Raw genomic sequence first — 26,602 nt, forward strand, 5'->3', positions numbered from 1 at the left:
CATTGAATAAAGCCACACTTCCGGTTCTGGCTTTAGGCGAGCGCAGTTTGAACGAGCGTATCTGAGTCTCATTTCGGCCTTTTTGCGGTAATTAAACCACAATTAGTACATGACCGGGGTAGTTAGAGAAGTATGGGAGAGGCCTTTGCCCTGCCCATGGGCATAACCAGGCTGATGATGACGACGACGACGATGATGATGATGAGGACGACGACGACGACGACGACGACGACGAAACATTATTATTGTTCCGTGCATAGCTATATACGCTAACTTGGGGCGTCTTTTTCGTCGTGCTACGTGCACTAGAAGGCCTCAAATCGTTTGGTTTGACGAGACGAAAGTGACCAGATAGCCAGATCCTACGAAACCCCTAATCGATTCGAAGTCTCAAATGAATAAGCTGTCCACAAAATAAGAATTTTAGGCATCTCCCTGTACTGTATACCAATTTTCCTTTTGTTCTTTTAATTTGCGTTTCTCCTCTTCAAATAGGAATTCTAAGGTTACCTCCTGCCGCCCGATTCCAGCTGGCCCATCCCCCTAAGTGGGTACGTGCCATAAAAGCGGATCATCATCATCATCAATATCTTTCCTGTGATGTGAACTTCCATACCTGCATCTCCAGCAAAGACACATGCGCCCCCAGGATTCCTATTATAATTTTTTTGTTAAATTTCCCGTGGTCTAGGCAGTCCTGCCAAAATTGATTTCTACAAAGGTGGTGCACATTTGGCGACAAGCGGAATAACGGAAAACCAATAGGAAATGAAGACCATGAGAGTGAGGAGGATTTGATTATGCAAGCAGCCACATTCGCCGATTGCGCAGGCCCTCGGAAAGGTGGGTTTTGAAAAAAAAAGAAGAAAAAGAAAAAAAGAAAAAGAGCGAAGGGTGACCCACCTATAGGAAGGAGGCTTAAAGACCCATAGACCACACAGACGGCGTCGCGCCCCTTTCGTCAGTCGCGTGCACTAGATGTGGCCGCAGATCACGGCCAATCAGTTGTACCGCGACCGGCGTCTTGCCCGTGGCTGGTGCATTGGCGAACGCAACGCTGATCGTAGATCAGATGCACAACGGGTAGACGGCAGGGAACGCGCTGGATTCACGTGTATTAAGAAGGCGCGGTTTTTTCTTTTTTCATTTCCTTGTGCGACTGAACTCTTCCGTTTCTTTCCTCTTTTTCCACTTTATTATTATTATTTTTTAGTATATCAGATATGACACTTGGAGCGTTCTGAGTTGCTCTCGATGGAAGCGATGAGGAGACGAGCCAAGGGGTGGTTATACATGAAGGGGGGCTACTCGTATCGGCAGTTGACCATGCGTGGTAACCCTGACAGCACAGGTTTTGGGAATACGCAATGCAAAAGGGATAGAGGAGGAGCAGGAGGGGGAGTGAGAAAGAAGAAAGAAACAAGGGAAGAAATAAATAACGTAACGCTGCACGCCTGATAGTCAACGCACGTGTCCACGTTGTGCTGAAGGGTGCCCGTGCACGTTGGTGATCACAACAGACACGCCAGCGGTAGTTCACGCTAGTAGATTTTTCATGATTCGCGATATGACAGTTTCTTCAAGAAAGACAATGAATACACATGGCGTACCATGCAGCGCCTCGAGTTCTTTTATGTCAGTGGCGCGTCAACCGCGCATGATCAGAGAAACAATTGCACTTGCATGCAGTTACAGTAATTTATTTAAATACTGCCATCGTCATTGTTGTTGTTAAACTCTTTCTACGTGTTTTCTAATGTTTATATAGTTGCAAGCAAAAGTTATTGAGGGAGAGATGTCCAAATTATATGTTTTGCGCTATTTATATTTTTTTTCGTCAAGTTCGTATCATGCTCAACGTTCTCGCTAATTAACTTTGTATATGGTGTGCCCCAACTAACGTTAGCCAAGCTGTCCAATGAAAAAAAAAACTAAAAGAAAACAAGCACGATATGTACGATACAATTATATAAGACCTACGGGGAACCTCGTAAAGGTCTTAAAATTGTATCTTGCGTGGTGTTTATGCGTGGTTTTCCTTTTAATTTTCGTTGAACAGTTCGGCTAACGTTACCTGGGACACCTGTATGTATTGTCACATTAAAGAGTATTAGTTTAGGGGTCGCGAGCGGCTTGCGTACGCAAGAACTAGGGGCGACGGTACTGCGCATGCGCAGGCACGTACGTCTGGGTCTGCGCATGCGCAGTACCGGGGCCCCTAGTTCTTGCGCGCGCAAGCCGCTTGCGTCCACTAAACTAATACTCTATTGTATTGCTGTGGCAGGTGTCCTTATTTCTTTTTCCGGGGACTGCATTTCACCCGACAAAAATTTAAAGTTATCGCCCAGCGCAAAACGCGCCTGTATGATCCGGAACTTACTCGAGTGTTATCGTTGATTCTATCTGTCGTGTACTTTCTCGCCGAACCTTGCATGTGTAATCAGATTGTATGCACGACGCGAATATAGTGTTGTACTTTTTGGGAGGTACGCAATCACCAGCGATTACGCTGGAACCTTCGAGGAGTCATGTATAAAAGCCGACGCGCTCGACCCGCAGATCAGATTTCGACGGTCGACGAGTGTGCTCGCCCAATAAACAATTAGCTTTTTGGCTTGCGTTGTGCAACTGTGTTTGTTCGCCATCACAAACTTCAACGTGGCAATATTAGCCTTAGGGCACACGTATCAACTGCAGAATAGAAGCCGATCAACAATGAGAGCATAACGCAAGATACTGTACGTATCACCACTTTTGAGAAATGTGTCCTCAAATTCTTTGGCGAAGTCTACATATTCCAATGAATTGTCGTTTTTTTTTAATAACGACAATGGTGACAATGTGACGACGACGACGATGACGACGTGAGAACAATGAGATGATGATGGTATGACGACGACTGCATGGTGACAACCGGATGAAGAAGCGAGAAGGACGACGATCGCACGATCAAGACGGCACAGCAACGAAGGCATGACAACAGATGCATGACAGTGTGTGACGACGACGCCATAACGAAGATGGCATCACAGCGACAGATGGCATCACAATGACAGGAGCGAGCACACTCGTCGACCGTCGAAATCTGATCTATCTATCTATCTATCTATCTATCTATCTATCTATCTATCTATCTATCTGTCTGTCTGTCTGTCTGTCTATCTATCTATCTATCCCCTTACAAAATGTTTTATAGAAAGTCTATAGATAGTCTATAGACGTCTATAGACTGTCTATAGGCTGTCTATAAAAATTTTTGGTAGGGATCTATCTATCTATCTATCTATCTATCTATCTATCTATCTATCTATCTATCTATCTATCTATCTATCTATCTATCTATCTATCTATCTATCTATCTATCACGCGTTCGCACCAAACGCACAGACTCATCTGATTCGCAACTTCGGACTTCAGTGAGTGAGTGAATAAACTTTTATTGGGTCCAGAAAAACACGATAAAACGCGCACCCGGCTAATCCCACGACATGACTGACAGATCTAGCCTGCCGGCCCGATCGCGGGCGCGCTGGACGGCCGGGATTTGGTCCTCAAAGACTGCACTTCGCAGGAGCGCGTGTCACTCTTCCTTGGTGAACTTCGGGCCCAGCGACCCGCACTCCCAGAGCATATGAAGCAAAGTAGCATCCTCAACACAGGCCACGCAAGGACAATTCGGATAAATCTCGGGATATATGCTGTTAAGTGACGCCGGATTTGGGTAGGAGTTAGGTTGCAGGAGTCTGAGCGTGACCGCCTGCGGCCTGCTTAACTTGGAATGAGGCGGCGGGAAAACGCTTCTCTCTAAGTAAAATAATTTAGTAATTTCGTTGTGCGTGATAGGAGCGTCTCTGCGTATGGGGACAGAGTCGCCAGATCCGAGGGCAGCGCGGTCGGTAAAGCCACGCGCAGCCTCGTGGGCAGACGCGTTGAGGTTCAGAGGAACCCCCTCAATGGCGCCGACGTGGGCAGGGAACCAAAGGATGGAGTGCGTGGAGCTGTCGCCGTGTTTGGGCGCCTCTCAGAATTTGAACTCGACAGCGTCGTAATGCGTCCTTGAAGTAGAGCACCCGGCCACGAGTTATAGATGATGTGTTTTGAAGATGGCCACACCTTTTCCTTCTGGTTATGTGAGGACAGGACAGTAGAGTACACGATTGGATCGGGTAGACTGAAATACGCCGTCGCGTTCCCGCACCTGCGAGACACTCTGTGCAAAACCCAGCTACGTGCAACAACTACCGCCGCCGCAGGAGGATTCCTTCCGCCCGACACGCACGCCTGTATACGTGGGCGTCTATTGTGGGAGTGGGAGGGGACAGGAAGAACGCCCCCGGGGCACGCAGAAACGACCGGCGCGTACACGCGCGTACGCTGACGTACGTATTCACGAGCACGGCGGCGTCAGTCCGGCGTGTGCCGCGTACGCGTGCACATAACTCGGCCCTAAGGAGAAAACCATGCAGCACAGTGGAAGCTATACGTAGGGCCACGGCCGTGTGAGCTGCGGCGAACTTGTGCGGATGTGGCCAGTTACGAAACGCGACAATGACTCATGTCTTGCACAGTCGTTATAGTGGGGCCAGTTGTATCTTGTGTGTTTGTGTGTGAGTTGATTAAGCGCGACAGATTTGAGTGTTAGAGAATGGGTGCCAAGGGAAAGGAAACGGGTGCAAGGAAGGCAGGTGGTGCGATGAGATTGGGAATTTGCAGGCCTGTGGATGGAGTCAGCTGACGCGTGATAGTGGTGATTGAGGATCACTGGCACGAAAGCGAGTGAGGCCTTTTTCATGCAGCGGACATAAAATATTACATTGATCATAATGAAGATGAACAGTACAATTTCACGGAAGAAAGAAGTACGAGCTCCTTTCGAGTAGTCTGCCCCTTGTTTCCTTGTCGCTTTTCTTTACTCATTTCTTTATCCAGAGGTTCACTCTTCTAAAAAAAAAAAAAGGCTGTTTTTCGCTTAATAAATAAAGTAAAAGAAAGCTTGCACGAAATAACTATGAGAGAAGAAAAAACGTGGAAGGCGCATTCTGATGGCCGACATCTAGACCAGCGGGGACTTGCTTTTGTCAAAGCAAGGACTCCTATCGTTACGATGAGTAGATGAGCAGAACACAGCATTCCAGGCCGACCTCTCAGCTTTTCCCTCAAATAAATATTTCTCTTCTCTCTTGCCAATATGTCAATCCTTGTCAAGATGTCAATCCAATATGTCAACATGTAAGTCACCTACCTTGAAAAAATGCAGGCTCGTCACTTGTGCCGCTAAGTACATCGTAACTTCGGTTTGTAACCAGCTAATAAGAGAGACAGAGCAACAACGATTTTCCCCCGTTACCTACTGCATACTAACTATAACTGTTTGCTACCAAATAACATCTCACATGCCAAATGGAGTCATTCGAAAACATCGACGTCAAATGTTAAATGTTGCTTTAGTGACAAATGTCAAAGCTTGTGGCGGGTCGCAGTTTGGTTCACAGTATCGCCACACTGACAGTACAATCTGCTTCTAATCCTACCTTTACTAACTGATGCTACCATATATCTAGCTATCAGCATATGTGACAACTTGGCGTTGACTTTGCTATCAAGTGCCACGACGAACTTCCTTCAAGAGATCGTTGTAGACATGCGGAACGGCTCGCCTTGTCCCGCAGTGTCGCAGGTTGAAGTGGGATCGAACCGCGCAAAGGGCGGGACCAAGTGTATACGGCAGACACAGTCCCTCGTCTACACTTCGCCCCGTCTTTCGCTGATATATGATTGATTGATACGCATCCCGAAGGAACTCTGGTTCCTATGGGGCATGCCGTAGTTGGGCACTCGGGATTGATCTTGTCCACCTGGGATCCGTTAACGTGCACCGAAATCTCTCGAGCATTTTGGCATTCCGCCCCCACAGAAATGCGGCCGCGGCAGAGTCGAATCCGCCGCCTTGAGTATATTGCCATAGCCACACACGCTACCGTGGCGTGTGCCGTCTTTTGGGCTGTTCGATACCCCTTCAAGGTGCACAACCAGCGCAGCTCAGCACACTCCCGCAATGTCGCCATGGCTGCCACGTGATTGGTCAAGCGCGATAGGTACCGCTCATTAATGAACTCTTCAGCGCCCAAGGTTTTGATGGACTCGACGTCTGACTAGATGGCGCGCTAAGCTCTGGCCTGCGCGATGCTGCACTCAATTGTGTGAGACAGAATGCACATAGGCGTCGGTTTGCGTTGAACTCGGGCGACCCTGCCCGTGTCGTCCTTAATCTCGCTCTCGCGTATACTACTGCACACCGCCCGCGACTGGTGCGCGAGCCTTCTTCTGCACCTCGTTTCTCTAAATACATGCAGCTCTGTGGAAACCGCGAGGCGTGCTCGGGCCGGCACGGCTATATAGTCGGCTTGAGAAAATAGTAGAGAGCTTTAGATTAGGGTAGGCAAGCCGTTTGCGTACGCAAGAACTAGGGGTCACGGTACTGCGCATGCGCAGACCCCTACGTCACGGTCTGCGCATGCGCAGTACCGTCGTCCCTAGTGTTTGCGTACGCAAGTCACTTGCGTCCCCTAATCTGAAAATCTCCAATGCCGAACCTCGCAAGCGCTTATTGGGTTTTATTAGCTAGCCCCTCCTTTCCGGCAGATAGCCTTTGCTATTTCGAAAAGTACTGGTGTCGTTACACACTGATGCTGACAGCTTATAGTATTGGTATGACTGCATGGCTGGAATGGCGCGAAGGGACAAAAATATTAACGAAAAAGCGGCAAGAAAAAAGAAAGAAAAGGATTCGGGCAATGCAAGTGCTACCCGCAACACAAAGGTTTACTTGAAAGTTCGCCAATGTGCATACAATGCGGGCGAAATCTTTCGCGCAAATTCCTTTTTTGTTCAAGTTCATCCTTCTTCAGCATTTATAAAGTTATTGTTCAAATTAGTTGCTTTGCTGCTGACAGCGCTGACCCGGAGGACCAGCGACTACTGGTGGACCGAGCAAAGCAAGGAAGCCACCCACCTGAGGGCGACATAAGCAAGATCGTCGGCTCTATCTTTTTTAATAAAGCTTATTTCATCATCATCACCATGCCGTTCGCGGACGCAATGTTTAAGCGCTCCTGCAGCGAGCATCAAACTTTCCCTGCGGTTGTTTTCTATATACTGGTGGTGGCAGTTATCCTATTGTCAGAGTGGCGCTTTAACACAGAGCATTCGGCGCTAAAATTAGAAATGTTAATTGGGAGAACGAAATGAGCGCTTCTTTGTTGTCCAGCGTCGTCTTTGGGGTTACGCTCGTTCTCGCTACTTTCGATTTCAATATACCATATCGTTCACAGCGCAACATAGCGGTGCCCAAGACTTCTATAAAAAGCGGTTATAACCACCTATGGTGCGCAATGGTCACGGGGCGCTCCCGCGTCGTCTGCTTAAACCCTTTCTAGAAAGCAGGCGGCACGAATCCCGACGTAACCGGGTGCGCGACGAGTTCGCGTCCTCGCCGGACCTCCAATAAAGTTATTTCCCTCACTCACTCGCGGAGGAACACAGCGGTGATCCGGCGTGCGCGCTCTCCTGATTGGCTTACGCGAGCTCTGGCTTCCTGTGTGCTGCACTCTTTTACCGCAACACCGCGCGCGACAAGCGGGCGCACGATTGTAAGCGGCTGCGGCGTGTCAGCCGGATTTTCTTTCTGCGCAAACCGCGTGCGCTCCTGCACGTGTTGGCTCTGGCCCCACCAGGTACTTCCTGGTAAACCGAAAGTAACGGACCATGAAGAAGGAACAGGACTCAGCTCGTCTAGTCTAGCGGACAAAGTAATGGGTGTGTCTACGTTTAAGGCACCAGAAGCCGGCGGGTCTGTTCTGTAAACGTTGATAGTGCATGGTTTCGTTATTTTTTTATTTTTTTATTTTTTTGCTCCGAAGTCGCGGGAGTGGTTGGCTCCGCCGACGGCTTGTCACTGTGTCTTCCCTTGTGAGGCGAGCAGACGAGCGATCTACGTTCGGAGGGCGGGTGTACAAAAGGAGACGGGAAAGTCTCGGAAACAAGATGGGATCATCGAGAGAGCGGATCAATGCTGAAATGGTCGGAAAGACTAGAATGGAAGCGCGCGCGAGTCTGTTAGCGTTTCACTCTCTCAAAGCAAAGACGGGGCAACGAAGGACACCGCGACTTCGCCGACAAGAGCTCCGAAGTGTAAAGCGGCCGTCCGTAAGACGGTGTAGGATTGGAGTGCCTTCTGGAAAGTGAGAACAACGGCTGTCCTTAGATGTAATATTTTTCCGGCGGACAATTACAGAAATTATAAAACGAAGAAGGAGGGGAAAAGGGCTTAAAGCACCGACATGACAAAACAGAGGATGACTTTTGGATATACGGAGAGCACGAAAAATAAAACTATAGCTACTAACAGAGATAATGCATTTCCAATTTCCCGATTTGAGCTCTTCGCCGAGAGCAGGCATTTCGTCGCTGTAACGGAGTGGTTTATTCTTGGAGCCCTGCGAGTGCTTTAACCACGCGACACAATTAGACGTGACGTTCATACCTCGCATTCCAGAATCCGAGCGCACTGACACAATCCTAAAGTCGTTTAAACGTACCTATTGCTTCAGTTGGTTCGGCCTACTATACCTCAGCGTGACTTCAAAGGGTCACACTGTTTTCTGGGGCCTGGTAAATAGTATTTAATTGCTAATGCAACTGACAGATGACTGCTTCTTTTTTTCGCAGGTGGTTCGTCTTCCGTAGTCTAATAGCGAGGTGCTTATAAAGATACCAAAAGTTTCAGAGAGAGAGACAGACAGAAAGTTTTGTCTCTCAGGTACGGCGTACAGTATAATTAGTTTCTATCCCCTCAGCACGCGACATGGACCGGCACGAGGCAAAGAGCCCCCCGGTGGGCGCACACTGCACACACCACCGCGAGGTCACCAAAGCGACGTAAAATGGTAGCGCACGCGAGGGGCAGAATGAGAGGGGTTGAGAGGGAGAAAACTCCCTGACCCCTGGCGCCCCCCTGCGGCAAAGGCGAGACCGCGGAGCAGCGCGGCGCAGCAAGCGGCCGGCCGCCCTCGCGCCAGCAGCGGTTGAGTCGGCGACGTTTCGCAAGTGGAGAGCGACGCGCACCGCCGCCGGCACCGAGCGACGACGACGACGACTGAAGAAACATGCTTTCTCCCGGGAAGGACGACGACGGCGCTTCGCAGGCGCACCACCGCCCGCCGTCGATGCCGATCGGGTGAGTAGACTGCCTCGGACGGCTGCTCGGCCGCCAGGCGAGTACGTATACCTCCTGGAGCTGAGTGTTCGAACTTGCCGAACAGTGTGTCTTCTATTGCGGGCCGTTCAAACAGCTGAGAAGTACTCCGACGATCGCGTGACCGACGTGGTTGCGTGCTCGATCGTGTCGCTAGAACTGCAGCGCCTGTACAGTCGACGTCTGAGAAAACGATGAATTTCCGAGCCGCTTGCGACTTTAGCCAGTAAAAAACCGCTCAACACTGTCGTTCGCATCCCAGTAAACCGCATAGAATGTTGCATGCTGCATTATCCCCCGTGAGAAGTTCTTGGTCGAACCTAAGACATATCCACGAGACGTTCCCTCATATCCGTTTTACTAAGAATTAAAGTTCCCACAACCGACAAACAGATGTCTAAATCACGTTGCAACGATGTTGCCGGTATGTAACAGTAGGATATTTGAAACATAAATTAATATTTCATATAGGGCGGACATGTCTGGTTTACATTGCATAGATTTTGTGCTGTGACTGCCAGGTACATGCATGACTGCCCAGCATATGCAGAGCTTTTGCAGAGCATTTGCTATAATGTATATTAATTTAGCGCAAGACGCTTTGTGACAGATCCAATGGACAAAACGGCCTCGCAGCAAAAACAGATACAATCGCGTGCACACGTACGTACACATGCGAAGCACACGAGGAAGTATAGAGAACTCATTCTTCTAGACCTCCTGCCAGGAACAAGTGGCGTATTGAATTAACGGTAGCTTCAAAAGCAAATTGTTTCAGAAAATACGCGAAGATGCTCACATACGAGCTGCAGGCTTTATAATTTGAACAAATGAGAAAACGTAAATCTGTCATAGAGAAACTGGAAAATAAAGCCTCTGGGAAGACAACTATTTATGTGTGGACTGCCTGGAAAAGACTTATATGTCAAGCTGTTAAAACGTACATTAGAGGCGGTGATAAAATCTACACACCGTCGCTTTCTTAACTCAAAGCAACGTACTCTAGACATCCTGCATTTCTCTGGCAAAACCGTACATGTGACGTCTAGCAGACGTCTTTCTTGGACTTATATATTAGGACCTAATTGCACATCGCAGATATTTGGGACTTTCTGGGATATGCTAGAAAAGGCTGCATGGAAGTCCGAATAATAGGCTGCGGAAATACTCTTTCTTAGATCTTGCGGTCCTTAATGTTGTTGCTGTGATGGTATACGTATCAATGCGAGACTGCTCTCGAAGCTAAAGGTTCAGTAGGTTGTTCTCATGCGTGGAGGCGTACGCACGAAGTTTACGGGAAGTACGCGATGGTCGTAAGTCGTGTACTTGAATGTACGCGAATCGAATTAGCGTAGAACTTGTAGCTTGGGCTGCACACACCCAAGAAGATAACTTTGCAAGGGTTGAGTTTCTATCCTTGATGGTACGACATAATTATTTTTTGTAGTGCTCGCTTGTTATGGTTATATGAGCGTTTTGTTTTGCATAGACATAAAGAAAAAATTACCAGAATAACAATATAATCTGCAACAATGGTTAGGCTTGCCCAACAGTGCCAGTTCTCCTTCGCTATCCTTATCGATGTAATAGCTGTCTATAATGAATGCTCTGCTTCTACCAATGACCGATTTTTAAACTATCGTTTTCCATGTTACATAATGGCTTGCATTGCTGAAATATATTTATCTTCGTACGTGTCATTTTTGTATTTGTTGTTATTTTTACGTGTGATATGGAATATGTTTGAATTCCACTTAATGACTTTGCATATGTAACATTTTGTAAATCTCATGCTGCAACCACATGTACTTGAACTACCAATGGGGGCTGGGCCTTTGTCAGTGGTTGGAAAACACATTTAACCCAATTTCCCTCGGTGTGCAGTGTACACTGTGAACCGAAATAAAACGTCTGTTGCTAAAAAAAAATCTCGATGGCTCATTGCGCATGCTTTGTATTTGTCTTGGGTATATAAACCCGTAATCCGGCTTCTTACAAAGCATTGTTGAAAGTACCGTCTGTATATGTAACGACTTCTGTCCGTTCTTTCTCAAGTTTCCGCGATAAACATTGGGAAAATAGGAAAGACTAAGAAAAAGCTTTTGCATGTGGGCTTTTGGGTGTTTGTCCATGTGTATGTGAGTGTTATGCTCGGGCTCTTAAGCCTTTACTAACACGAATTGGCCTTGCGTAATACATAATCCAAAGTCTTTATTTAAGAAATAGACAACCAGATGAAGGCAAATGTCGCCAAATTAAAATGAAATGAGTGAAGAGCATTCTTCCAGATGTCAGTCGTATGCCAAACGAGGTTTCCCTAAGAACGACAGCAGCCAGCTTGATGAGTAAGCCGAAAGATGTTATCGTTATAGCAGTATGTCGTTATATCCGATATGTAGCTTTCTTTGTGTACATCTTAAAATGTGCTTTCAGTACATATCGCTATTTTCGTTCCACTGCGGCTCGTTGCTTTTGCGACGCACTTCCCTTCTTAATTTTCTGATTCTGGAGGGCACTAGGGGAGGGGGGAGACTGGTTGTACCAGAACAGTCGGCTACGAAAAGACGACAGTGAAGTTTAAAATAACGCGTTTCTGAACGAATGCGGGTTCGCCGCGAGGCCAGCAAGATGATGTTGTTAGATAGTAAATATCCAAGATATGGCATATCTGCGCGAGAAGAAAGCAGTAATCTTCTTATTTGTCCACTCGATAACTCAGATGTCGTCTGCTATATAGTGAACGTTCCAGAAGGAGACTTCTCGTCTGGTTCTCCTCCTTGGCTGGTTAGATGCCGCGGCGTCGATACAGCAGAGGAGATGGCCGCGTTTGTTGAAGCGCTTTTGGTTGCTCTTGGGTGAGTGCATAACGTTGACGATCCATGATTCTTCCTGTACGAGTTGCGCATATTCTATTTATGTATATGCAGCGTCGCTGTTTTAGAGCGATATCTCTCAGGCTTGTGCATGGTGCGTATCGCCGAGTACATGTATAGTTGCGCGGCACAGAGTGAGCCGAGAAGCCTCTAACTTACGTGAGAACACGCAGCATGTACGTATACTTTGTGTAGTCTTTGCAAACCGACTATTCCGCTGTCTGATTTACATAATTGTGAAAGCAGGACCATTATATTAGAACCTATGAGTTTACAAAAACTTTACAAAGCGCAACGCCACTTATTCACCGCGGCGGGTATTAGAATCGTATCAGTTTCTTGAGTCTTCTCGTAAATTTGCTTGTTTCGCCCATGTTGGTGGCAGGCATGCTGGCAGATTAGGCGCCTGTTCGTGTTATTCTACAAGCGTTGGAAGGTAGTCGAGAAGGAGTGCACACCATATGAACTAACCTGACTTGATCGTTTGGCGTTCCTGCTAGTAACCGCACGAAAAAAAAAGAAAGAAAAGGAACGCTTATGACAACCGTAATGTGCCGCCGTCCCTTCCTTATGGATCCGTCTTTGTTGATTGGCACGGAAACACGACATTCCTGGGGAAGCGGCAATGACAATTTGCTTTCTCTTTTTTTTCTTGTCATTGTTGTCAATTGTACACGCCGGCGAAAGGGGACGATTACGTGACAGTATACGTCCGACCTAACCCGAAAAAAATAATTACTTTTGCTCCTAGCTGCTTCGTGCACAGCTTGGCTTTTGTGTATGAACTCACCGCGCGACGACCGAAGGGGTCAGCGGGTGGATTCTTCTCTCGCGTGAATGGCTTGTTTTATGCAGTAAAGTTTTCGTATGCACAACTAGAACACACACACACACACACACACACACACACACACACACACACACACACACACACACACATATATATATATATATATATGTGTATATATATATATATATATATATATATATATATATATATATATATATATATATACACACACACACATATATATATGTGTGTGTGTGTGTGTGTGTGTGTGTGTGTTCTAGTTGTGCATACGAAAACTTTACTGCATAAAACAAGCCATTCACTCCGACCCAGACGCACAACTAGAACACACACACACACACACACACACACACACACACATATATATATATATATATATATATATATATATATATATACAGTATAAATTAGGTGGAAGAGCGAGAGTAGAATTTTGCGCAGAATTGAATGTCCCTTCGTTGCAATTGCCATTAGGCCATATGAAACGTCAGATTAACTGCGTCCTATGCCTCGGTTCACACTTCAAAGCAGAAGTAGACTTTAGGTTAAGGACGTTATACGAACTGCAAGAATCCGAGATTTGTCAGCTATATACTTAAAGACTGCACACTCGAGAGCAGAACTTTGCGTCAGCGAATAAGGAAATCGCGAGCTCGATGACAGGGAACAAGAAAAACGTCGTCTCTCCCTCTCGTTTCGGTTGCACAATAGATGAAGTAACCATTTTTTTTTTTACATAACCGCCTTTCTCATTTTCCTCCGTTGTCAGCGTCTGGGTCGGAGCGAAAATGTCTGAGAATGTCAGCTGTCAACAATCGACTCGTCCCGCTGAGTCTCTCTCCTGTTGCACTTAGTAAGTCGAAAGTGCGCGTACGCGCAACATGGTGCCCCCGAAATCGGTCTTGGCCCGCTTGCTTACGGTATGCAGGTAGTACATCGTTGCTGCTATAGAACGGGGCCGCAATTTCACGGTTTTGGTGTAATGAACAAGGAGGTCCCGAAAGAGTCCATAAAAAAAAGGAAGCGTGCCGAATGCGGGAAGAAGTATTTCAATACTTTATATATATATATATATATATATATATATATATATATATATATATATATATATTCTTTTGCTGACAAGTGCGAACAGCGCGCGGTTATAGGAGCATATCACAAGCCGGCAATAGCTGAGAGGAATTCGCGCGAAGCGGAAGCGTTTTCGGGCTGCCTCTGCCACGCCTGAGGAAATCTAGGCGCTCTCTGCGGCGTTCTCTCGTGGCCTTATAATGTCAGGCGCGGCGCAGTTAAGGCACGTGGGCGGCTGCAGGGGTTAAAAAAGATAAAGAAAGGCCCCGTTGGCACGCACTAGTTGTTACGGTGAAATTAGTGTCTGTGGTGTATACACATAAATTACGGCCGCCTGCAACTTCCGGTGTTGAAGAGACTGCCAGCAGAATTGACCTTCGCTGCATAGCCATCTTGTATTTGTGGTACATTCGTGAATGCTTCATTTCCTAGAAAAAGTTTGTTTGGACAGTATATCAAAGTATTTGCTGCGAAGTCTATGGTTTATCTATCGGCAGCCTGTGGCTTTATCTCACGTTTATTTGTTGTCTAGTGTCTGTAGACGGTTTGCGAACATCCCACTGGTATCAACAGACCAAAGGAAACTTGCAGACGACGTTAGTTTGTATCGAATTATAGCACATATATATATGGCTACAAGGACACGCCTGTATACTTAACGGCAAAGCGGACTACGAAAAGTATGTAGGCAATCACCATTTGAATTTGTTTATTCAACGTTTTCGCCATTATAGGCTATGATGCCAGACTGGAAGCAGGCATGCTCCTTCGTTCGAGGCTGAGCGACGCTATGACACTCAGGGACACGTGACTCAGGTAGGTTTCAAATGATTGAGCTTCCGAGTGTGAAGTACAGTTATATACTTTCCCTCGTCTGTCACTGTTCTGGACCTATCACTGGTCTGTCACTGTTCATTTTCATTTATATACTCGTAGCTTTGCTCCACAGTAGACGACAATAACTTGTCGCAGTTCAGAGTTCACAGATTTATCCATTTTTCGATGCCAATCTTCGGAATTTACAATCGCAATTTCGAATCGCAATATTCCAACCATTTAGGTCGACACGTATATTTCCTCTCGTATGATATACCTAATTCTCCACCAATTACGCACTTTGCCGTTTTGGGGCTACTGTTAATCTAATACTTCTAGAACTACCGCCACCACCACCGCTAACCTTACTACTACGTCTACTACTACTACTAATACTACAATTAATAGAACAAGAACGCACGTCGGTCCGCGGGCCTTCTGAATCATGCACATGATTGATGCACAGTAGACAAGTGTGTCTTCGACCGAAATCCCTGCCATCGTACTGGCCGCTGTTTCTTTATATAGCTGAGTCATTACAGGGACACTCAACACTGACGTATGTACCGCGGCGAGGTGTTTCGGCGCCAAATTCAAAGGAAGCGAAGTCTTGCCTTCAGTTTCTCCAGTAAACATATCTCTTCGCTCCAACTTCATGCAAATACATATACTCCTTAAGCTCGAGATGTTGCCGTCTGTATGCGCTGCCACTAGGCGTCTTTCGTGGTAGCACTGCACCGGGCTCTGCTCAAGCAGCAGCAGTGCTCGTCGGTCGTGGGTCAGGCGCCTCTCCACAGGTGTGTGCGGCCTTGACCCGAGCAGACGGCAGCGTGCGTCGCGGTTCGTCTGCTTCTTCTTCTGCTGTTTTGCGTTCTTCACTCGGCTCGTGCGAATCCGAAGCGCACTCGGCAACTAACCACCGGCTCCCGGGCGAGAAGCAGAAAGAGCAGAAGGAAGAAGAACCATCGAGAGAGCGTGCTCAGCCTGCCCTCCCGGACTCATCGATAGGCCGTCGCATTTCGCATTCTCTTTGCTTGTGGTGCCCGGTCTTCTGCGATCGAAATCTGGTGTACTCTCTGCTGGACTGTTTACACCCTGTTGTCTCTAGAAGCGTACACTGTTGTTGAAACGTGAGGGTAGCGCCGGAATATGAAATATATTCGACCAAGAAACATATTCGAGATCAAGAGACACATTCGAGAATATATTTTTTTTCTTTTACCACAATAGCGTTAAGGGCCCCGTGTCGCAGAAATACCGTGGTCGGCCTCTGCGTCCAGCGTCGACCGTCCTTTCGGCAAAAATGATTTCGAACCACGCATACCCAACCACGCAGGCCCTCCAATAGAACAAGGAAGTTACTGAACTTATTGAATTTCTCAAGGTAAAATACATAAGAAAAATCGTAAAGTACGACTTACACACAACCTACAGACATGATAGCGTCGGATTGTAATTTGAATATACGAGAAAACATAATTCTGTTACGCGGAAACTCAAAACACAAATCCCCTTTCCAGCGTTTCTACCATTCATAAAGCGGCCATGGCCTCCGAGATTTGCGAGCGCCGGCACGCACGAATCTCCAAGGCCAAAAGCCGCACGCCCGGTTCCTTGCAATACCTCCGATGGCGCTTGCCTTCGCCGCATCGCGACCTGCGCAAGAGGCTGAGTTTCTACCAGAAAGCTCGCCTTCGTGCATAGCGTTCGCCGCCAGCATTTCCCGGTAAACATCACGGTTACATAAGCTGCAGTTGCCGGGAAGCGTGAGAAGCAGTCAGGGATCTTTGAATGCTACCGCATCCTCCCAATATTTTATTGCGAAGCAATACTACTTTAGGTCGCACTTCAGCCCGTTCCGTGGCGAGGCGGTGGTAGGCACCATTGACCTTTAGCGTGACCTCGCTGCGTGACGTCACACCACGTGACCTAGAGTGACGTCACACCAGCTGTGTAAAAACGGGGCCCCATCTCACGCCGTCGCGAGGCGAGGCGGTAGCCACCAATGGCGGCCTAACTCCCGCTCCTCTCACCAGGGGCGCTACGGTCAGAGTGACGTCACACCAGCTGTATAAAACAGCTCCGCTCCTCTCGCCAAGGCAGTCATACAGCCAGATGTTACGATGGTGCCTACGAACAAGGCAGCTCGGCAGAATGCAAAGAGGAAGCATCAGCGAGCTACGGAGACGGAAGAAGAACGAGAAGAACGACTTTCTAAGCGGCGTGCCCAGTATGCAGCTCGGCGACAACGTGCAACCTCCTCTGTGGAAACAGCAGAAGCAAAAGAAGAAATTATGAGTTTGCCCGACAGTGAGTCTCCTACTAGTTAAAGGGACCCTGAGACGATTTTGGCGATTTTCTACAAACGTACTGAGTCGTTAGAGTAGGTTCTTCTGATCATTAATTGATGCATCTAAGTGCTCTGCGTAAAGCGTGTAATTTATTATAAGGTTTTAAAAATACACATCGCTGCCGATCGCAGCGCACTGCTCGGCGGAATTTTAAGCCGCCCCTACCCATATGATGCAAATAACCCATATTACGTCACATGGGCGAGCTATCTGATTGGCTGACCAGGGCGCGTGGTCGATAATTTTTCCAACTTTATGGTGAACAAATGATGCTCGTAATAGTTGGAATGTTAGTTACTTTGTTTTTGTAAAGAGAAAATAACTTAAAGAGAATACACAAGAATAGTTTTTTAGTACACTTCAGCACTTCCGGCACACAGCAAGTGTCGTCTGCTTGTGTTACAACGTACTCCATTTTGACGAGAGCTCCGCCGTCAGAGTCGGTCTCAGTCTTTTCGCGAGCACTATGATTCGACTTTGTTGCCTTGTGGACTGCAAACCTAGCGACCTGCAAACCGCGAGTCCAGTATTAGGGCAAACGCAAGCGCAAGGGGACAGGGTCTGGCCGCTTGACTGTGCCGGGATGAGCCACGAGATGAGCAGAAGGGCAAATGTGAACGGTCTGCACGGTGCAGCCACCTGGTGGCACAGAGCTCAACCATACACAGTAGCAGCAACGAAGTGTATTCTTTGCTGCTGGTGTGTATTTTTCGCAGGAGTGTAATCATCAACACGTTGATTTATAAATGTTTAAAATGCTTTACACTTGGTTAGAGCAATATTAGCGCTTTGTTTGACTGGTTAAGCGCTGCGCCAGCAAGTGTCTGGACCGTGCAGACCAATCAGGCTGCTCACGTACGTCTACGCTAAAGTTCCTTCATCAGCTTGAGTTTATGCCTCCAGTCATTTGCCGAAATGACCAGCTTGCCTGTTTTTAGCGGAGTACCGGACACGTTCGGCGCTACGACAGAATGCTTGCAACGCACGCTGCTTCGATAGCTCTCGGTCGACGGCCAAGCGGCTAGCGGAGAGGTCTCGCGCGGGAGGGGGCGTGCTCCTAAACAACCGGAAGTGAGCGATTTGACGTCGCATCGTGACGCTGAACCAGTGAAGGCGGAGCTTAGCGCCGCTCGCTCGGCGAGCGAGTTGAGGAGGAAAAGCATAGCTAGGGAGGAGGGTAACTTCTAATCGCTTGCAGCTCCATTAATACGTAACGCTTCACTTAAATTGTGGTGCGAATGTTCTACTTAAGCTGTACCCTACGCGCCTACAAAATTTGTCCGAACCGTTTCAGGGGCCCTTTAAGAACGCTGGAACGCGACTAAACGGCAGAGGCGTGTCCAAGAAACCCTGGAACAGCGGCTCGAGAAGGAACGTGCGTTTCGAGAGAAGGAAAACGAAAAGCGAAGAAAACAGCGTGCAGAACAAACACCCCAGCAGAGACAAGAGCGTTCGAAGAAAAGACAGGAGAAATCTCTCACCAAGGCTGGCCCGACTCAACCCGAAGGACACATTGCAGTAGAACGACGTGAAGAACATGCGAGAAGAGTAAAGGAGTTTGAGATGGCAACGCGTGAATTCAACAGACGCTTTACTAACAACCCGTTCGGCTATGCGTGTACAGTGTGTGACCGGCTGTGGCATAGGGACAAACTTATGCCGGTCAGTGCTCTCATGTTTCCCACATTGCTTAAGGCTTACCCGGACTGGAAAGAAGAGACTTTAGCCGGTGCCGTGATGTGCAATACATGCAAGAATAGCCTTAAAGAGGAAAAGATTACTTTGTACAGTGTCGGCATACACGGATTCGACGGATGACTTCCTCTTAGACGATTCACTGTAAGCCGTAACACTAGCATAACCCAAGACTACCACCAGCCATACTACCAGCTGATCCGAGAATAACACACTATTGCTTCGCAATCACCAGGCTTAACCAAGCTGAGCCACGGCCGTTCTTTTCCTGACCTTCCGAATTTGGAGGTTCGGCTTAAAATCGAGGCTGGCTTATATATCAATTTGAGTGAAGGCGGCACTACTACTACTACTGCTACTACTACAATCTTTGAGAAGCTACCTGATTCTTGTTTTCGGAAAAGCGCGTAAGGATATTGTGCGACACTTGTAACTGTCTCTCACTGCCAAGATGGATGGGTGGATGGATGTTATAAGCGTCCTATTTGGAACGGGGCGGTGGGTTGCGCCACCAAGCCACCAATGAGATAAGCTAAAGCCCCTTAAACATCATAAAGTAGCGCCACACTTTGAAGAATGCCGCCTCCTCCTCGCGCGCTCTGGCCGAGGTCGACGCCGCGTCGCTATTGGCCTAATAGCATCACGTGGGCCCTCGCGCCGTGCTTCAGCGCCATTTTCGCTCAAGAAGCGTCTACGGACTAGCGAGGAGCGCATGTTGGCGCCGTTGCTACGCTCAAGCAGTGTAGGCGGCGCCACGGTCGAGGAGGGTGTGTGAAAGAGAGGAGAAACAAGGAGAAGTGAAGGCGGAGGAGGAGAGTCTCGCTACTTTACGAAGTTTAAAGGCTTTATTTATAAGTACCTCAACAGCGCCGCGCTGCGTGTAAGAAGGACAGTGAATAGGGAGCGAGTGTAGATGGGATCGCAGGGAGTTCAAGTCATCGTAGTTTCACGCTTCACGAGCGTGTGCAGATGATCAGAGCCGTGGGACGAGTTGAGCGGACTCAACAAACTCAAATAGGCTCCGAAGGCTGCATTCACGTTTACGTCAAGAGCCCGGAAAAAAAAGTTCCAATTCGCGTCCCTCCGCTTAAGCAAAACCGCGTTAACGTATTCGACGGAGCATCAAGACGTACCGTACGGTCTGGCACCGACGACACACGGCGGGCAGAGATCTCGGCAACCGGGCCGACTTCGATCGCGCCGGAATTTTCGCGAAAGTGAAAACTGCGGCGCACGTATAGCACTAGGCCATTGAGCAATCCCGCGCCGAGGAGCCACTCCGCTCTCGATTCTGCCCTTTTTCGTGCGCGTGCTTCGATATGCTGTGAGGAGGAGGGTTGACATTCCTCGAACGGACAGCAACGCACAGGACAGACGTGACCGGAATTTTCGGCGCAGAAAGAGGCCGCTGCATGGCGCCGCGCGCGCAGTGCGCACCTCGCCTGAACGTCCACAGAAGCCACCAGCTCGCGTTAACCAATCATAGCCAGTGCTTTTTTTTCTCCTGCACACTGATTGCCGAGAGAGTCTGGCGCTGTAGTAGACACCTGTGTGAGCCGCCACTACTTGACTGTCGCTCGGGGATTGTACGTTTGCGTGAGTATTGCCTTCATATGATGCCCGGCAAATGTTAAAATTAAATTCGGAGGTTTTACGTGCCCAAACCACGATCTGATTGTGAGGCACGCCGCAGTAGAAGACTCCGGAAATTTTGACCAGCGGGGGTTCTGTAACGTGCGCCTAAATTTAAGTTCACGGGCGTTTTCGCGTTTCGACTCCATCGAAATGCGGGCCGCCGTGGACCGGATTCGATCCCGCGACCTCGTGCTTAGCAACCCAACACCACAGCCACTAAGCAAGGGTGACGGTAATTGTTATGACCGGGACGCCCTCGGATTTTCCAGATTCCGAATTGTCGTCACATCGGCGTGTTTCGTACACGCTCGATGAACATCTCTATACTGGACAAACACCACGCATTGTTGGTGAGTAATTTACCTCGACGTATAATCACCCTAGAGTCATTAGCAATTAAGTGCGGCTAAGTGTTGTCATTGTTTCGCAGTTGTGGCAAATATTGCTTTAGGCTTCCTCATCTGTATTTGAGCTTGGTGTTGATTGATCGATTGACTGATTGATTGACGCTGCTATACATATCAGAGCTTCGTAATGGGCTATAAGAGACGCAGTTGTAGAGGACTCCGGATATTAATTTTCACTAGCTTAAGCTCTTCAGTGTGAACCCTTATATACAAGTACGCAAACACTTATGTATTCTGCCTACGGAGCGTGGCCATTATATGATGGCCGACTCATGACAACGCGCTCAGGAGCGTAATTTTTGCTCTATATTTTAGGGATGACTTCTTGGAATAGCCGGCCCTATAGGGCGCCTATTTGACCATTAATTGCTTAATTCGTCTAGACTTTGGCTTTCTTTCTTTCTAAGGACGCCCTTGTGGTTTGTGATAAAAATTTGCTACATGGCAGTTATTAGCTGCCGAGTCCTGCAGATTCAAGCTTTGTGGAACTTTTTAATGGAGGAAAAGACTGCTTGGAGCATAAAAAATATTATCGGCACAAATATACCAAGAACAGTTGCTATTTGGCATACACTTGAGATTTCGAATAAGGCGTATCAGTTGGAAATGTTAAACGTTAAGTCGATATAAGAAAAACACCGGTGTCAGTACGTCACCGGTATCCTGCGTTTGTTATGAAACGAACGGTCTTCTCAGCGATCGCACAAACTAGTGCAAATAGTCGCTCTATACGTACACGTCTGGTGGTGCTACGTTACTTTTCAAGTTTTGTAAGGCCTGCTTCCAACGTTTCAACGTATTTTTTTAATATGCATGTCGACTTTGTTGCGCTCCATGTTGATGCAGAAGCCTTGAGCTTTGTGTTTCCGCGCTCGCAAACACAGTTGCCAAGAGTCGTCGTGGTCGTCGAGGGAAAGGATGCCCGAAGCAGCCACGCGCGTAACGGAAATGCGCGAACCTATAGACAAGAAAACCATGGCCAGGCGGCGCTACTGCGCCTCTTGACAGCGCCCCCAATGTGGAAGCGTCAAGCCGGGCGGTCGCGCCGTGGCGCAGTCTCCGCTTTGTTTACATTGTGTTGTCCGCGCTTTTCTTCGCTGCTCGTGCTCACGGCGCTCCGTTTTCGACGGCGGCAGATCGCCTGCTTGCGCAACAGCCATGCAGAGATTGCCGTGCGGTTTCAAGAAGGCTGCCGACGCCGACAGCTTTTTTTCGTGGCGGCAACCTCACGATAGGGGAGCGTCTGCTTCCGAACGTGTACGGTGTTGAACTAATTGTGGACGGTGATGTGATAGTGAAAGCCAAGTGCGTGTCACAGGTGTCCGACAAAATCGTAGACGACGTCGAGTTAGAGGTAGGAGTTAGAGGTGTTCAGAAATTTAGCCACATTTATTTCAATTACAACATAAGTCACACTGGCAGCAGGAACTTCTGTTGTCATACTACTCAATGACTGCAGATCCATTGGGCTGCTTCTTGACGGTTCCGTCACTTCACAAAGGTTTGTTCTGGAGTCTGTTTCACACGTGTCTTGCCGCTGCTCAAGAGCTGCGTCGCTGCAGTAGGAAAGCACATGTCCCGGTGGTGCTGACTGCTGAGAAGACTGTTGTGATTGCCATTGGTCTGTTTGGCGCCGCTTCCATCTGCATCGCATATGAATGAAACAGTATGTGTGCCTATTTGTTGTGGGGATTAAATTACTCCCAATAATATGTTTGCAAACGTAACGTTCCTGTGATTGTGTGCATATATTATTCTACAAGAGTGCTACCACTACAAGTTACGATACTTGCACACTTAGATACTTAGAAAGCATGGGAAAACAACAAACATAACGCGCACGTCTCGAGCGGCTGCTTTCCGTTCTGCCGCTTCCCGACGCACGCGACGACCGCGGCTTGCATTAAATACGGTCTGATACCACACACAAGTAGCGCGCGGCCCCTTTCGTTACCTGCACAACTAGTAATTTAAGTTGCAGCGTTTGGAAAAAGGAAATAATTCTCTTAAGCTCGTCCATGCCAATCGCGAGGGAAGGCACAGTGCAATCAAATAAATTCGGAGGTTCCAAGTGCCAAAACCACGAAATCAATATGAAGCCCGCTGTAATGGGGAGTCTCAGGAATAATTTTAAGCTCTGGGGGTTCTTTAACGTGCACAAAAATCAAAGCACACGGTAACAAGGGTGTTCTTGCATTTTGCCCCTATCGAAATGCGGCCGCCGTGGCTGGGAATCGAGCACGCGTCGTAGAGCTTAGCGGCGCAACACGCCTGCATTTACCGCTAACAAACGGCGGATGCCACCACAATTCAACAACGCGATACGACTAAACAAACGGCCGTGCACTAAAAACAGGCATATGACTATTCCGCTTTCAAGATATTACACGCGAATGCGAAAGTATGAGACTTACTTGACTCGGCGCACTGCAGTTATCTATGCTTGTCGTCTGTCCTTCTCGTACCACTTCCCAGGAAATCTGTAGAACTTCACGGGCGGCGTAGGACCTTTCGTGTTTTCGAGGCTGATGTGGCAATCAACAACACATCAGTATTGCGTGCCACCTTTCCTGGCTGATGAGGTCGCACTCGGCGTCGCAAAAACCACGCGCACGAGCGCTCCCGCCGTACAGAACACAGGCGCGCGCTAGCGCAGCGACGACCCTCCAAACTTCCATCGGTCCGCTAGGGGAGCATTCGGCGCTGGTGCCGCGCGGGCAAACTTTAGGTTGCCTCGTCTATAGACTTGGCTGGCGCATCCGCGCACTTCTGTTTTGGCTGAATAGCGGTGCGCGAGGCCGCATTCTTGCGTTATCGCGTCGGTCATAGTTTGGTTTTCAGTTTCTACCAAGACCACGATGGCCTAAGCTGGCATATATTCACTCACGGGTACCACCTGGCTCCCATCTCGCTCCGCGCTCACTTCACACCGGGCGCGATATATGCACAGAACGTTAGCGAACGACGAATAGACGAGAGTGGACGTGTGTGTATTGACAGGATTTGAGTGCCGGTTAACGTTATGGTATACAAACGAATGTCAGTGACGGCGACATTGAGTGGATGTACCAACTTGAGTGACTGTCCACCAGTGAGTGTGAGTGAACGTCAGTATGTGAGTGAGTGCGATGGAGCGAAGAATACTAGGCGTAACTTTAAGAGACAGAAAGAGAGTGGTTTGGATCAGAGAGCAAACGGGTATAGAGGATATTCTAATAGACATTAGGAGAAAAAAATGGCGCTGGGCATAGATAACCGTTGGACCATTAGGATGGCAGAATGGGTACCAAGAGAAGGGAAGCGCAGTAGAGGACGGCAGAATACTAGGTGGTGCGACGAAATCAGGAAATTTGCGGGTGCTAGTTGGAATCGGTCGGCGCAGGACAGGGGCAATTGGAGATCACAGGGAGATGCCTTCGTCCTGCAGTGGACATCAATAGGATGATGATGATGATGAGTGACGTCAAGTGTGAGTGCAAGTAAGTATATGTGTGAATACACATGACATGACATGACAAAAATTTTATTTGAGTCCTGAGGGACTGAGACCTCGGGGAGCCAAACCGAAGGCTCCCGAAGATCAAGTCGGTGGCTCCGCCCACGATGGAACCGGGAGATCAAGTCCCGCGGCAATGTCGTGGGCCCTCTGGACAGCCTGGAGTTGAATGTTGAGATTGCTGCTCTTGAGAGAGTCCTGCCATTGTTCTTTCGTGATGGGTGGAGACGTTAGCCTACAATATATATATATATATATATATATATATATATATATATATATATATATATATATATATATATATATATATAGGAGAATTTATGATTACCGAGTCTGAGACAGTATCCGGTCATTATACGTGCCTATGCCCGAGTTGGAAGAAAAATCGGAGAAATTCCGCCAGGACGACACATATTTCACCACGGGGCGGCGTTCCCTCAGCGGTGCCGCGTAGCGCGATGTCCTTGCATGCGCGTCACGTTACACACGCCACGTGACAGCGGTGGCGCTGGCAGCCGACCACGCGGTTGGTTGCGTAAGCAATCTCGCCGTCTGCGGTGGGAGAGCTTCGGCGGAACCAGTTCTCTCGAATGTCAGACCGGGAGGTCGTTCTGCGCCCGCGCCTCTGTGTGTGCCCGCACGTACTCACGTGGGGCCTTCCCCGATCAGTGACGTCACTGGCGTTGCTCGTGTCGAGGGTAATGCACACACACCTTTCTGTTATCGTTTATTGGTCCCGCGTGGCCAAAAGGAGGAGGGTGGTGCCGAGAACTTTGGCCTTGCTTCGTGCACGTGGTCCGGTTCGGTAGGTTTTCTGTTGGCTAGCAACAACGACCTCGGTTTAGTAATAAACGTATATTTAGCCGATACCTGTTCGCGCCGTAATGCATCCTGCCGTCTAGGGCAGTTCCTTCATACAGCAAAAAGGAAAAGCAGAAAGCTATAGCACTTTGTCTTTGGAAAGGCTTACGAAGTATTATTCGACATGCAATGAAATGACACTTCTTCGTATAACATACCAAACATTTCACATATTTCTGCATGTTTTGTTTGTGCGCGTGTGTGTGCGTGCGTGTGTGTGTTACTCTCCTTTGACTTCTTCAAGCTGCTTTCATTGCCACAAGCCCGTGCCAAGTTTCTTTCCGTTATAATATGTAAGACTCACTTAATGTAATCTAGTCGAGTATACAAAGCATCACCATAAACGTATTCACAAAACCAACTAATTTGTTTACTTTCTCGTGCTTTGCTTTGCTTTGGTAAACCGTATTGACACTTAATTACTCAGCATCTTGAGAAGCAAACTCCTCAGTTCAACGAACAATTACCCCCAATTTGGCAACGCCACAAAGACCAAGGCACTGCAAGCAAAGGAGTCAATATTCTGTATAAGGGCTTGTTGTTGGGCTAGTGTCCATAAGCGAAGAAGAAAAGTTCGCGGTCATGTTGTTTTTTTAAGGAACGCATGGAACGCGTAAGTGACAAGTATTACTGTGTTATTTTACTTAAGTTATTCCTTCATCTGTGTCGTTTGCACACGAACAACGTCGTCCACTCTCTGAACAATTCATTAATTCATTAATGCAATTCTACCGCGATTCATATTCTTGCTGCGTTGGCATATACTGTAACCAGGGATCCAGCGGAACCCCAGTTGCGGCCATCCAACGACCTTCCAGAGTTACGCCACGTTACAGAAAAGTTCACACGGAAATTGTTGCATTAGGCACGGTTAATAAGGGTATAAACCAAAGCTGTTACAGCTCTTCGTCGTTACTGTGATACGCGGTATTCACGTTCAGCCTAACCGAGATTATTCAGGTTCAGCCCAACCGAAACTATCGTAACCGTGTAAATACATGTCGTGAGGCTTTTAGAATTTCTTTCGCTGCGGTTTTGCTTTATACTGTCGGTTTAACACGAAAATTAAACTGCCAATCGACGCACGCGAAAGCCCTCCGAGACAGACAAACTCTCCCGCGGACCTGTCCGACGCGGGCGTATAGTTGCGTAATGCCTCACTGAAGACCGCCTCGCTGCCGCGAGCTCAGCGACCCAAGCTATAGAACCACAAGCACACGCACGCAACGCACACCGCGCACGCAGCCGTGGGGAGCAAGTTCTAAGGCACCAAAAGCCGCAGCATATACACGCTACACCTAGACGGAGCGCGCGCAAGCTTCACCGCGCGGCC

The 26,602-nt window shown here is 48.1% G+C and overlaps 2 protein-coding genes across 3 annotated transcripts in view; one reads left to right on the forward strand and one right to left on the reverse strand.

The window, feature by feature from the left end:
• The window catches only part of LOC135904373 (CD63 antigen-like), a 41,041-nt gene that overhangs the window by 13,743 nt on the left and 696 nt on the right, over nucleotides 1-26,602 (reverse strand). The gene's annotated exons all lie outside the window — the stretch shown is intronic.
• Nucleotides 9,023-26,602, forward strand: part of LOC135904370 (beta-1,3-galactosyltransferase 1-like) — a 32,643-nt gene continuing 15,063 nt past the window's right edge. Inside the window, exons 1-2 of one of the 2 annotated variants that reach the window (XM_065435056.1) lie at nucleotides 9,023-9,235; nucleotides 14,743-14,824. The gene's annotated coding sequence lies outside the window, so the exon portion shown is untranslated. The remainder of the gene's footprint in view (nucleotides 9,236-14,742; nucleotides 14,825-26,602) is intronic. The other variant, XM_065435055.1, reaches the window with a different exon arrangement.

The sequence above is a fragment of the Dermacentor albipictus genome, chromosome 7 (assembly GCF_038994185.2).
Source record: "Dermacentor albipictus isolate Rhodes 1998 colony chromosome 7, USDA_Dalb.pri_finalv2, whole genome shotgun sequence".
Classification (NCBI taxonomy): Eukaryota; Metazoa; Arthropoda; class Arachnida; order Ixodida; family Ixodidae; genus Dermacentor; species Dermacentor albipictus.